At 29.2% G+C, this 12456-nt stretch overlaps 1 protein-coding gene across 4 annotated transcripts in view; it reads right to left on the reverse strand.

The window, feature by feature from the left end:
* LOC139096195 (uncharacterized) overlaps positions 1-11897 on the reverse strand; it is a 45562-nt gene extending 33665 nt beyond the window's left edge. For 3 of the 4 annotated variants that reach the window (XM_070647886.1, XM_070647888.1, XM_070647885.1), the window contains exons 1-2: positions 11568-11897; positions 7173-9171 (exon numbers count right to left, since the gene is read on the reverse strand). The gene's annotated coding sequence lies outside the window, so the exon portion shown is untranslated. The remainder of the gene's footprint in view (positions 1-7172; positions 9172-11567) is intronic. The other variant, XM_070647887.1, reaches the window with a different exon arrangement.
* Positions 11898-12456: the final 559 nt, after the last annotated feature.

The raw sequence follows: 12456 nt of genomic DNA on the forward strand, positions 1-12456 counted from the left end.
AATCTTTTCGAAATTTTCGAATGTGGTTCGTATTACATGCCTCACGTCAAAGATGTAACATGTTTACAAGGGTGAGGGGTAAAATCCCCGAAAAATATTATTCCCACAGCCCAGCGAGATAAAAACCCCGAAAACCGCAAATTTTAATATGTTCCCTGCGGGATAATATTCCCACTTAGAAATGTACGTGGGATTATTATCCTGCCGGGAAAATATTAATCCCACATATATTTTCAAGTGGGATTTTTATCTTCCAGGAAGATAATATTTCCACTTACATTTCCAAGTGGGAATATTATCCTCGTGGACCACGATTAAAATCCTGGTTTAACTTAAATCCGGGAATTAAAAGAGTCCTTGTGGATAAAAATTCCACTTGTATTTTCAAGTGGGGTTTTTATCCTCAAAGATTTTCATGAAGATAAAAATTTCGCTAAAGTCGGTGGCTAAATGTTCGCTTATTTTAGCGAATATTAAAGTATTGTAGAAGGTTTAATTCCAGATTTAGTTCTTGGAAGTGACTTGGACTCAACTGGACCTTGTGTTTATGGTCGAAGAGACTAAGACTCTACGCGGAAGAATCATGTCAACAATACTATTTGATTGATAGGTAAGATAAGAAAGAAGTCAGAAAGGATTGAGGGGAACACTTGGCTGGAAAAGCGCAAGCTTCTGATGACTGTGGTAATATTAGGGGCCATTGTAATACTATTAAAGAGCTTGGTAGACATTCAGTAAGAAAACAGGCGCCAATAAAATCAAAAGAGGGAAAAGTCTTGTTCACTTTTGATGAGCAGACTGCTAGGTGGAGAGACCACTTTGAGGAAGGAACAAAGAGATGGAACAGTTGTTGAAACAATCGACAGTCCCCAAGCTTTTCCAATTAAGACGAAATCAGCAAGCATGAAAGAAATAGTTGAGGCAGTCAAGAAACTGAAAATGGTAGCAGATTGCGATGCTATTCCTTCTGAAATCCTTAAAGTGGATGCAAATGCCACGGGAAAGATGCTCAAGCCATTTTTTGATTAGATTTGGTCCCTAGAGTAGTGCATAGAGGATTGGAAAGAGGGTCTCATCGTAAAGCTTTGTAAGAAAGTGGCCCCTAATATTACCACAGTCATCAGAAGCTTGCGCTTTTCCAGCCAAGTGTTCCCCTCAATCCTTTCTGACTTCTTTCTTATCTTACCTATCAATCAAATAGTATTGTTGACATGATTCTTCCGCGTAGAGTCTTAGTCTCTTCGACCATAAACACAAGGTCCAGTTGAGTCCAAGTCACTTCCAAGAACTAAATCTGGAATTAAACCTTCTACAATACTTTAATATTCGCTAAAATAAGCGAACATTTAGCCACCGACTTTAGCGAAATTTTTATCTTCATGAAAATCTTTGAGGATAAAAACCCCACTTGAAAATACAAGTGGAATTTTTATCCACAAGGACTCTTTTAATTCCCGGATTTAAGTTAAAGCAGGATTTTAATCGTGGTCCACGAGGATAATATTCCCACTTGGAAATGTAAGTGGAAATATTATCTTCCTGGAAGATAAAAATCCCACTTGAAAATATATGTGGGATTAATATTTTCCCGGCAGGATAATAATCCCACGTACATTTCTAAGTGGGAATATTATCCCGCAGGGAACATATAAAAATTTGCGGTTTTCGGGGTTTTTATCCCGCTGGGCTGTGGGAATAATATTTTTCGGGGATTTTACCCCTCACCTTTACAAGCAAATGAGTTCGCTCTCGTTAAATCAAAATCCAGAAATTTGAAAAATAAATAATAGCAAAGTTTGGAATCAAAAGTTTTCTTTATTGTCGGAACGCATTTAAGTAACATAATGTTTGGAAATTATGTAATGCTTAGGAGGAAGAGTTTTGCTGTGGAGTGTCATGAAATTTGTAGAATATATCATCAAAACGTATTTTAGTGCGGAATTCAAAACTTAATCAATTTATTTTGAGTATCAAAAATCGCAAATTTCCCAAAAATTTCCCTTAATTGAAAAGGCTTTAATCAAAAGTTATAGCAGAACTTAAGTTTGTATTAACGTACATTTAAAACTTTTAATGAGGATTTTGATTTTGGTGGAAAAAATTTGGCCACCATGCTGTTTGGCTAGTGTGTTCTATTCGGAAGCTAAAATGTCAATAATCTTATGCTGTCACTGACACTCAGTGGAATCAATCAAGCCAGCTATTTACATTCGTTTGATTTATGATAGGCTTTGTTCACAAACATCTATTTATTCATCCATTGCGCGTTTCCTTCCCTCATTAGCCGCACTCTTTTTTTTCTTCATTTCTTCTCCTCTTCTTCTTTTGTCTTTGTTATTTTTTGCTTCTTTTTAATGTCTCTTTTATTTTATCTACTCGACTCGGTTGTAGAAATGAACCACACAAAACCTCCCGCCTTTCAAAAGTGATTAATTTAAGAAAATCAAAAATGACAGCTCCATATAATAGCAAGAGCAAAACTGAGGGAAGAGGGAAATGTTCTCCGATCACTAAACACAAACAGTTAGATTTGTTTTGACTGTTTTTATTCAGGAGTCATTAATTTTACTCATGCATGATGATTTTCAATTGGTAAAGATCGTATGGCTTGTTTGAATGTTTATAGATTCCCGTACTCCACATTCATTGATCTATTCATCCATCTACCGTATTTTTTCTCCCTAATTGATTGAAAATATTAAATGAAATCAATTTCAATCTTGTCTGAAATCATCAGAAGCTTAATTCAAGTCCTAATTAGATTTGGATTTTTTACTTCCTCCGCTGTATCATGATTTTTATTTCTATCGTCATCATCCTCCTCGTAGATCGTCGTCGTAATTGTATTTCTAATATACATTAAGATTATGTGGCTATGCCATTAATTCTATTCTATAATTTTTTTACCGCACGCTTCATATCGGAAATACGGGAATGATAGACGAAGGTGAATAAGAAAAGAAAAATTTTGCTATTATTCGCAACTCACAATTCAATTTATCGAATTTCAATTTATTATTACACTCGAGAAAGTCACGAACAGAAAATAATTTCTAATTATTGTTGGAACTCTTGTGGCTTTTCAAATATATATTTTTGCCATTCTTACATTTTCTCTCGTATCTTTTCATTCTACTGTTGCTTTTCAATGTACTGGATCAAACGAAAATTTAAGAAAAGAAGATTTATAAACTGAGCATTTCTGTCATTTGAGAGAATCGGATATATTTTTTCTTATATAAATTTTCAATTCAATATTTTATGAAAAGCTTCATACTCTGATTTTAAAGTCGACAAGAAATTTTTCTTGGTATTTTTTTAAAGTATATCTTGATAAAATCCCTCATGCTTGGTGGGGTATTGTACTAGTAACATAATAATATAGGAAGAAACACGTCGTTTTACAAACACTCAGACCATGAAGTATTTTAATTATGTCTTCATTCATTTGTTAACATCCTTTCATGAATGAAGACAGAAAAAGCGTTAAAAATGAAAGATAGAGAGGGAAAGAAGGAAAATACACAAAAAAGTGTATGAATGAGCATCAAAACAGGCAAAAAAAAATGAGGAAAAATAATTTTTCGCTTGCCTTTCCATCATATTCATCAGTGTAAAGTGAAACTCACATACTTGAAGTCTCAACATGCTGTTGAAAGCAATGTAGGTCAAGTGGATGTTAATTTATTACGTTTCAGTACTTCTGCTTACAGTATTTCAAAGGAAGATCTGTACTGAGACTGACACACGGTAAAGTATATATCTGCACAAAATGGTTTAATTTAAATGAATCTTGAAGTGATATGCACTATTGAAATATGTATAATTGTGAAGTGGATCCTTTGATGTAATTAAATTTTAATACAGGAAAGTAAAGTAATGTGAAGACAGACAGCGGGCAACACAGCATTCGTATCTGTTTCAAACATAGAAAATGAGATATTATTTACCTCGTGTATTTGTATAATGATGCTCATCGCTTACATTTTCTTTTCAATTTCTCATCATACGCGCCATTCAACATGTTAAATTTAATGAAGATAAAAATTATATTCGTATTGCCAAATACATTCTACATGTATGCATGTTTTTGAAAGAAATTAAAGAAGAATGTTCACAATGTTCAAGTGTATGTACATATGCATCTCTTTTGAATAATTAACACTAAATTACTTTTTAATCAAGAGAACTTTCATGGCAAACAATAACACTAACAGTGAATAAGTGATGAGGAGAGTGTCTAAGTACGTTGAACTTTTTCAAAAGGACAGAAAAGGAGGATTGGGGTTCAAAACTCCTACCTCAATAAAAAAATTCTTAAATTTGATATCAGTATGCAATATTATTTATGAAGCTTATAATTTAACCTTGATCGGCAGGCTGGCTGGGGTGCGTGATCTCAACAACCCAGACTCTGTAGAAAGCTCAGATTAGAAGCATTAACCGAAAATCCTTATTAGTAAGACAAATTTTGCATACATAAATACCCATCATTACCTTGAAAATGTAACCTTCGAAGAAATATTTTTTCTTTAAATATCAAATCTCAACACAGAAGAAAATTCATAGTCATAAAGCATATCATGTAAAAGATTTAATTTTTCATATTCTTAAAAACATTTCCATCTCCACAAATCTTTCTCCAATCTTTTCTTCATTACTTTTCCATTCTCTATTTGGATTTATTTAAATAATGTTCCTTTGATGATATAATGTAAGCTCGTTAGAAATTTTTTTATTATTGTTGTACATAAATGTGAAGAAAGGGAATGAAAAGTGGTATACAATTTGACAAATTGATTCAGATTCATGAAAGCTTACTGATACTACAGAGTATGGAGTAAAAAAGTTTCTTTCTTCTCAACTAGGAAGAAGAAAATGAAAAGTTGTGAAATTTAATTTTGTTCTGTCGAATTGAAAACTTTTAGAATTCTCTCATATCCCACATACAGTGAGGAAAATTCCTTCCTTGAATTTTTCTTTTGCCACCATTAATAGATGCATGCGAGAAACGAGAAAAACTTTTTTTTTTACTTTTATAAAGACGAAAAAAAGGATGAAAAAGTTTTACGTTTCACAAGTAGAAATTTTGCTTCCGTGTTTTATTTTCTGTGCTTTATTTTTATAAAAAGTAGCAGAAGAAGGCAACAAAAACTCATTCCAAAGATAACTTTCTGTATATTTTTTGAACATTCTTTAAATTGAAAGCTACAAATTTCTTCTGCAAGGGTTTTTGTTTGAAATGAAAAATAAATTTCGATACGCTTGATTTCATTTTTCGTTGCAGAAAATGAAAAGTTTTTAGCTGTTTTTATTTCAACTTTTTGCATATCGTCTGTGCCACAGAAATTTTAATGAAATTTTTTAGAAATAATAAGACTCAACATTGTATTTCAATTTTATGTCTCTATCTGTGATGCCTCAAACCATTCATTTATTTCATCTCATTTCATTCATTTTTACTTTTGATGTTCCTCATTTTCAATTCATTCATTTTTGGTAAAGTTTTTTAAACGAATATTCCGACCGACACAAATAAAGGAGGCTTCTCAATGGAGCTATTGAGGTTACTCAGACTATATATTTTCAGCCGCCGTGAGGCCAGCCTAAATTTGTGTCGCTCGGGTATCATTAAATTTATACCATAAATAGAATTATTGGTCATTAAAAATAGAAACTTCAAAAGTGTCGAGTATCTGCACCGCTCTATAGATTAGAAATTTATAGACATTCTTCATTAATTTTGTCAACCGAAAACATTAAATTTTTAGAGCAGCAAATAATTCTAGTTTTTATATCTGAAATACATATCTATACATTTTGATCTATGACATAAAAACAGGACAGGACGTTCATGTGGATTTTGACAAAATTCATTTAAGGGCATCTCATAAACTTCATATAGTTATTTTTCTACACCTAAGTGAAAATAATTTTATTGCGAAACATTTTCTGTCATATTTTAAGCAATAAATTTTTTTATAAACATTGCTCCAATTATATAAAAGTCTAGGAGCATCTTCATAGATGTATGAGAAAATTTAATAGTCATTTTAATGTTTGAGAATCAAATTGGAAGTGAAACATTGTACTTTAAATATTATTTATGACATAAAGTGTGGATGAATCTAAATAAACTTCATTTAACAACCCATCTGTTATGATATTTTTACTGATGTGAAGTATCCATGTCCATTTTTTTTTAAATTAATATCCAGCAATATCCAGTAAAAGATATAAATGATTTAGACTGTAAAAATCAAACGGTGTGGCTATCAGAAATATAAAATTAACGAAAAAAATCTCGGCTCAATGATTTAACCACAACACGCGCTGCCAAAACATATATATTCATCCATGAAGAGGCATAAGTATCATCAACAGTAACAACATCAACTATAAAATAGCAGATTAATTCAATTAATTGAAACACTGATGTGTAAAATTCATTCAAGCGCATAATTTTCCTTTTTAAAATTACATTGTGTTGTTGTAATATGATATGATACATCTTTTCATGTAAAAACATAAAATAAATGTTATGTTCATGTGTAGATATGCAAGTATGTATATATATATATATAAATACAAGAAAAGAAGAACAAGTGAAGAGATGATGGAAAATTAACCTCATAATCGTTAGGGAGATGGAGTTGGGTGGAGATTCGTGAAAAGGAAAATTCATTTTTTGTCTCATTCTATTTTCATCGTAATCGTTAAAAATTCAAGAAGGAATACAAAAGATGAAGAAGTAAACAGAAAAAAGGCACGAGAAAAAGTAGAAGAAACCAAGTTAAAGAATGTGGTGGAAAGCTTATGCATGAATTATTTATGATGTACATGCTTGTAAGTATAAATGGTGCAATCAGACTCTCATTGTGTATAGAGAGCGAGAGAAAAAAAAATCAATTTATTTAAACATTATTTTTATGCGTATGCATATAAAAGAGAAGGATGAAGACATCAGTATTAACAGCAAGATGAAAGTGTATAAATCAAGATGCAATAACTTTAATTAGACGTTTACATTTTCAAAATTTACGTCAATAATTTCTTTTTCTGCTACTCATATTCCAATTTATTTCAAGGAAACTCGAGTTATAAATTTGAATGCTTAAAAGTTATTGCACCTAGAATTGTACATAAAAATACTAAAAGATCATAAAAATTACCTTAATCATTTGTTTGTATAAGCGAGAATATCCATAAGTTTATTTAATCCAGTTGAATTGCACAAGAGTTTCTCTTCCTTTGAGTCTGAATATTGATTCTCTTTATAACGTTATTGAACTTTATCCACGTAAATAAAACATAAAATTTTTTCAATATCTTTCTCGTTTTTCTTTTTTTTTTACTTATTTATGTAATATTAAGGTTTCCATTCATATAATATAGGTAATACTTTGGTTTGGCACACACTGAGTTTTACAGCAAACGATTTTTTTATATATTCACAAATTTATAAATGTTTCTTCTTTTGAGTACATTCAGAACATTTATCTAGAAAAACATTTTCTGCTAATACTTGCCTTAAAAAATGCTTTTTTTTCATTCACTGATTTTTCTCGCAATTCACCATCATCCACCCACAGACACGGTTTTTGTCATTTTCTTTTATTATTTTTCCTCAATTCAATTCAATTACACATTTCTTCTATTTCTTCTATATTCAATCGAATGTCGACATCACTTGCTCTTTCCTCTCTTCGTTATATTTTTTTTTGATTCCTTTTCAAGTACAGAATAAAAAACGACCAGAAAATTTCAGCAATTAATTATTGAACGTGATTTTGACTTGTGAGCATAGAATAGATTTGGCAGAAATTGAAATTGAAATCTACAGCACGATTGTAGTCATTAATTTTAACAATCATACGAGAATTGCAACGTCTGATTTCTGGTATTTCAATTGTTGAGCTTCTTTACAAATATTTTAATTTTTATTCCGACAGTTTTGAGTTTTCTTTTTTTTATGTATTAATATTAAAGGACGGCTATTTACTTCAATTTTTAATATATATTTACACAGTTATTTTTTTGTTTTTAGCACACTTTTATAATGATGTAATTTCTTTATAATATCATATCACAACCACTTCAAAGAAATATTTTATTTATGGTATACATAACAAACAACTTTAATGTCTCTTTCACAATATTTTTTTGTTTCTTTGCTCCTGTGTGTCGTTCATTAATTTATACAGTAATATGTATCATATATGTATATTAATTTATTATTTTTGTAGTTAGCATATCTGTGCGAATATAAAACCGACTATAACATGATATATTGACTTCTCTTTACTTCAAAATATATGTAGCTGAATGTGTCTTACTCCTTTTTATTATTATGATGTTGTTGAAATAATTTTCTCCTCATATCACTCTATATATCTGACATTTATACAAACATATACATGTGTGTATATAAAAAATATAAGAAGTCTCTTGCACGAGCTGTTACAAAACACCATTAAGCGTTTGTTTTCCAGTTCATCCGGAATTTCTTATTTTATTTGATGTCGCTGCTGTTTTTTTTTGATTATTTTATCTCTCAGTGTTCTTCTCTGTTTGTTATGAGTAATTACATTTGACTGCTTACACCTCCGCGCACATTTTCATGAAAAAAGGCGATTTATTTTTAAAATAAGAAGTTTATTATTTAAGATGTTTTTTGATATCACTAGCTCTTCTTAATTTTCTTTCTTATTTACATAAAAATTCTTCTTCATCCTTCTTTGGCTTGTCTTCTTTTGAATATGAAAAGAAATTAATTTCTTCTCTCTTTTCCTTATTTACTTTCTTTTTCACAACCACTGAATATTTTAAAAATGAAAAAAGTTGATTGATAAATTTTTTTTCTTCTTATTTCCTCTGTATGCTTTCTTGCTTCTCGCACTCGTCACATATATTTACAGTTCATAATAATTTCTCTTCTTTCTTTTTCCTAATTCCTTTTCACAGATAACTTTTTGCAAAAAAAGCTCGAGTTTCAGGCGTGAAAGATAAGATATGGAAATTTTTATTCCTCTCTTATACTTTATTTCATCCAATAAGTCGAATCAAAAAGTTAAATTTTTGATGATCGATTTTTCAATATTTTTTTAAGTTCCTTTTCTTTTCTTTTGAGGTTTTCATTATTTGAAGAAAATATTTTAATTCCAGTTGTTGCTAAAGGAGTAAAAGGAAAAAAAAACGAAATTAAGTGAAATGAATTTTAAAGCAAAAGTTCATTACAAAATAAGGTTTTTTGATTTTTTGGAATATTTTAAAATTTTAAATAAAAGTTTTTTGTTAATTTTTCTGAGCAGTTTGAGAAAATTTAAAAACTCGGTGATTAGTCTAAATTATTGTTAAGATAAGAGACACAATCATAAATTGAATGTTTTTAATTTAAATTCATTGTTTCAAGGTTAAAGAATTTAAAATTTTGAATATTTGTAAGATTTTAAAAATTTTAAGTTTTGAATTTCGAATTTTTAAATTTTGAAATTTTGAAATTTTGTTAAATAATCTTTCTTCGTGCGTCTTACAATTTGAATATCACAATTAGTTTAGGTAAAAACGAACTTCATAAGGATGTAAAGCATTAGTGACTAAACCTAATTTCGGAACACAAATTTACACAGTGTTTTTAGCATAAAGATGGAGAAGAGGAAATAGATCAAACGTATATTTAAAAGATCGACAAAAAAATTTGACATAAAACAACAAATTCGTTAAGAAAAATATCCCAAAATCATCATAATTTATTTTTGATTATAAATGGTATTTCCACAAAAATACTGTATAAAGTAAAAGTTGGCAAGATTTTATCGATTATCAAAAATGGCGTGGGAGATAATGCAAATTTAAATAAAAACAGTTTTAAATCGCACGAAAACATAAATAAATACATACGTATTTATCAACAGATGAAAGTAAAATTTAAATTAGGTATATTTATTTTTTCATCATTTTTTCATCATTTTTTCATCATATTTGAGATTTGTATTAATACGTCGTGAAAATTTTCGTTTAGAGTTATATATTGCTTCAATAAAAGTTTTAATTTATGTTCATTCAGGATGGGCAAGATGTTAATTCATATCGTAGTTAAAGATGAATTTGAGTTGGCGAAATTTGTAAATCTTAAATTTTACAAATCGATTCATAAAAAAAGTTTTTAAATTAGAATCAATTTAAATCTGGTCTGAATTTTTTGACTTTTTTAAATTTCTTTCACATTATCAACCGACTTTTATAACTTGAATAATTAAAAATTAAAATAATAAAATCTAAAAATTAAAAAAGAAAATTCTTCGAAGTGCACAAAACATTGAAAATTGCAATTAGTACAACCCATAACAATTTTAATTGTATAAAGCACTACACAATAAACTTTTTCATAAAGAAACCTTCTAAATCACGAATAAAAAGCATTTTTCATAATCCTATTATTTCTCGAAAGCATTTAAGTCACAATATTCTTTGAATAGCCAATTTTTTGCTCATTTTTCGTCCTAATAATTTAATCTCCATAGCATTTATGTTGTCAATATAATGAAATCCGTAATTTAATCCTCAAAGTCAAAGCCAAAAACAAATTGAATCTTGTATTAATTAATTTATCACACACAAATGTGCTTGATCATAAAACTTGGAAATATTTAATAGCAAAACGAAAATATTTTCGTTATCAATAAATTACTGCCAACTTTTACTAAATGTCTTATGCAATATGCGAGAAAAATATTTATTAGTAGAAGAAATATTAGTTTTTGTACATATACATGTTCCAGCTGCTAAAATTAATTCCTTTTGATGTCAGTTAATGTTGAAGGGAAAAAGCGGAAGGAAAGTCAAAGACAGAAATGTGGAAAAGAATGGTGGAATGAGTGAGAAAATAGAAAAATATTCACTTATGTACCGAGTGGATCTATATGAAAACTGTAAAGAGATGAATGCTTAAAGCATTTTTGCTGGCAATTCATTGTTGTAGTATAAAACAAAAAGTTGTAAAGACTTTTTTTTTCATTTCATTTTTATTTTGTTCTGCATTGAAAATTATGTATGGAGAAGTTATCAAGTGTCTTGAATATGAATGAAATAGAATGAACTATACGATACAGAAGTGAGGTAGATGAGAAGGTAGGTTGGTAATAGCTGAATATTGAGTGTTGTAGAATAGAAAAGAAGGGAGAGAAAATATGATGATAAACATACAGAAAGAAATATGACCTACTTTTATGATGCAATTTTTATCTCGTAAAATAGTACAGGAGAAGAGATCGATAAAAAGTCACTTCAAATGTTACAACTACTACGTGAATATAGTAATAATATCGACATTGAATAAATTCTTGTTGTTTTAAAATTCTACACTAGTTCTTTCGATATTTTCAATAATTTCTTTCCCTTCTTCTTCTACTTTTGTTTTATTTTTTTATGATTGCTCTTTGAAACATGATGGGGGAGGCAAATTAAAATTCAATTCCTCAACGTATAACGACATCAGAAGAATAAGTATTAGCAGACAGCGTATATTTTTATAGTAAAATAATAATACTTAAAAATTCTGTATTTACTCTTTAAAATTGCGTTCTATTACATAGGTCTTGTAATTTGTTTTATTTTAAATAGATTTCACTTGATGTATTGTTGCGATTCCTTTATTATTTAACGTTTTGTTTTAAAACACATAAAAAAATTTATATATTTTTTTTTTCAAATTTATTTTTTTTTTGAACCGAAAAACAAAAAAAAAATTGTCTGTGTGAGTCCGGACAAAATTTTCTATTTAGGTTTAATTTTTTTAAACTTTTGTATTGTTTGTATTATCTTATTTAATATTTTTGTGATAAAACCGAGAACACACACGAATCAAGCTGTACGATTTCTGACCAACTAATAGAAACAACTGAACGTAATGGAAAACAGAACTCGTCGAAAAGGAAAGCAAATAAACTTTAACAATCATGACATGGAAAATTCTCAAAATTGAGACGAATCTCAAAGAGAAATGCTGAGAGTGAGCACTTTATGTACCATTTTCCATACGTGAGGATGAAAAACTCTCATCTCATGACAGCATCATGTAAAAAAATATCTCAGTCATGCGCTTAAGGTTTTATATTAATGATAAACATGATGATGATGATGCGATGTTGGAAAGGTGGCATGAAAATTTTCCGTGTGGATAGTCTGAAAATGTTCGATGTTCGTTAACGAAGAGAAGAAACAAAAAAAGTCATGAAAAATTGTTCAAAAATGAGAGAAGTTTTTCTCTTATTCGTTGCTCTTTCGCTACTCGAAATTGATGATGTTTTCAACATTTCTTCGCAAAAATATTTTTCTTTTAAATGTGATTAATTTATTTTTCTATTTTTATTTTCTTAATGTTCAGTCTTTCCTTTTTCACTAAATTTTTCTCTATTATTTTATTTCAATTCTCTGTGTCTATGTCTCTAGCATTTG

This window comes from Chironomus tepperi, unplaced genomic scaffold (assembly GCF_022539635.2).
Source record: "Chironomus tepperi strain 1889 unplaced genomic scaffold, CSIRO-AGI_Ctep_v1 contig_376, whole genome shotgun sequence".
In the NCBI taxonomy this organism is placed as follows: Eukaryota; Metazoa; Arthropoda; class Insecta; order Diptera; family Chironomidae; genus Chironomus; species Chironomus tepperi.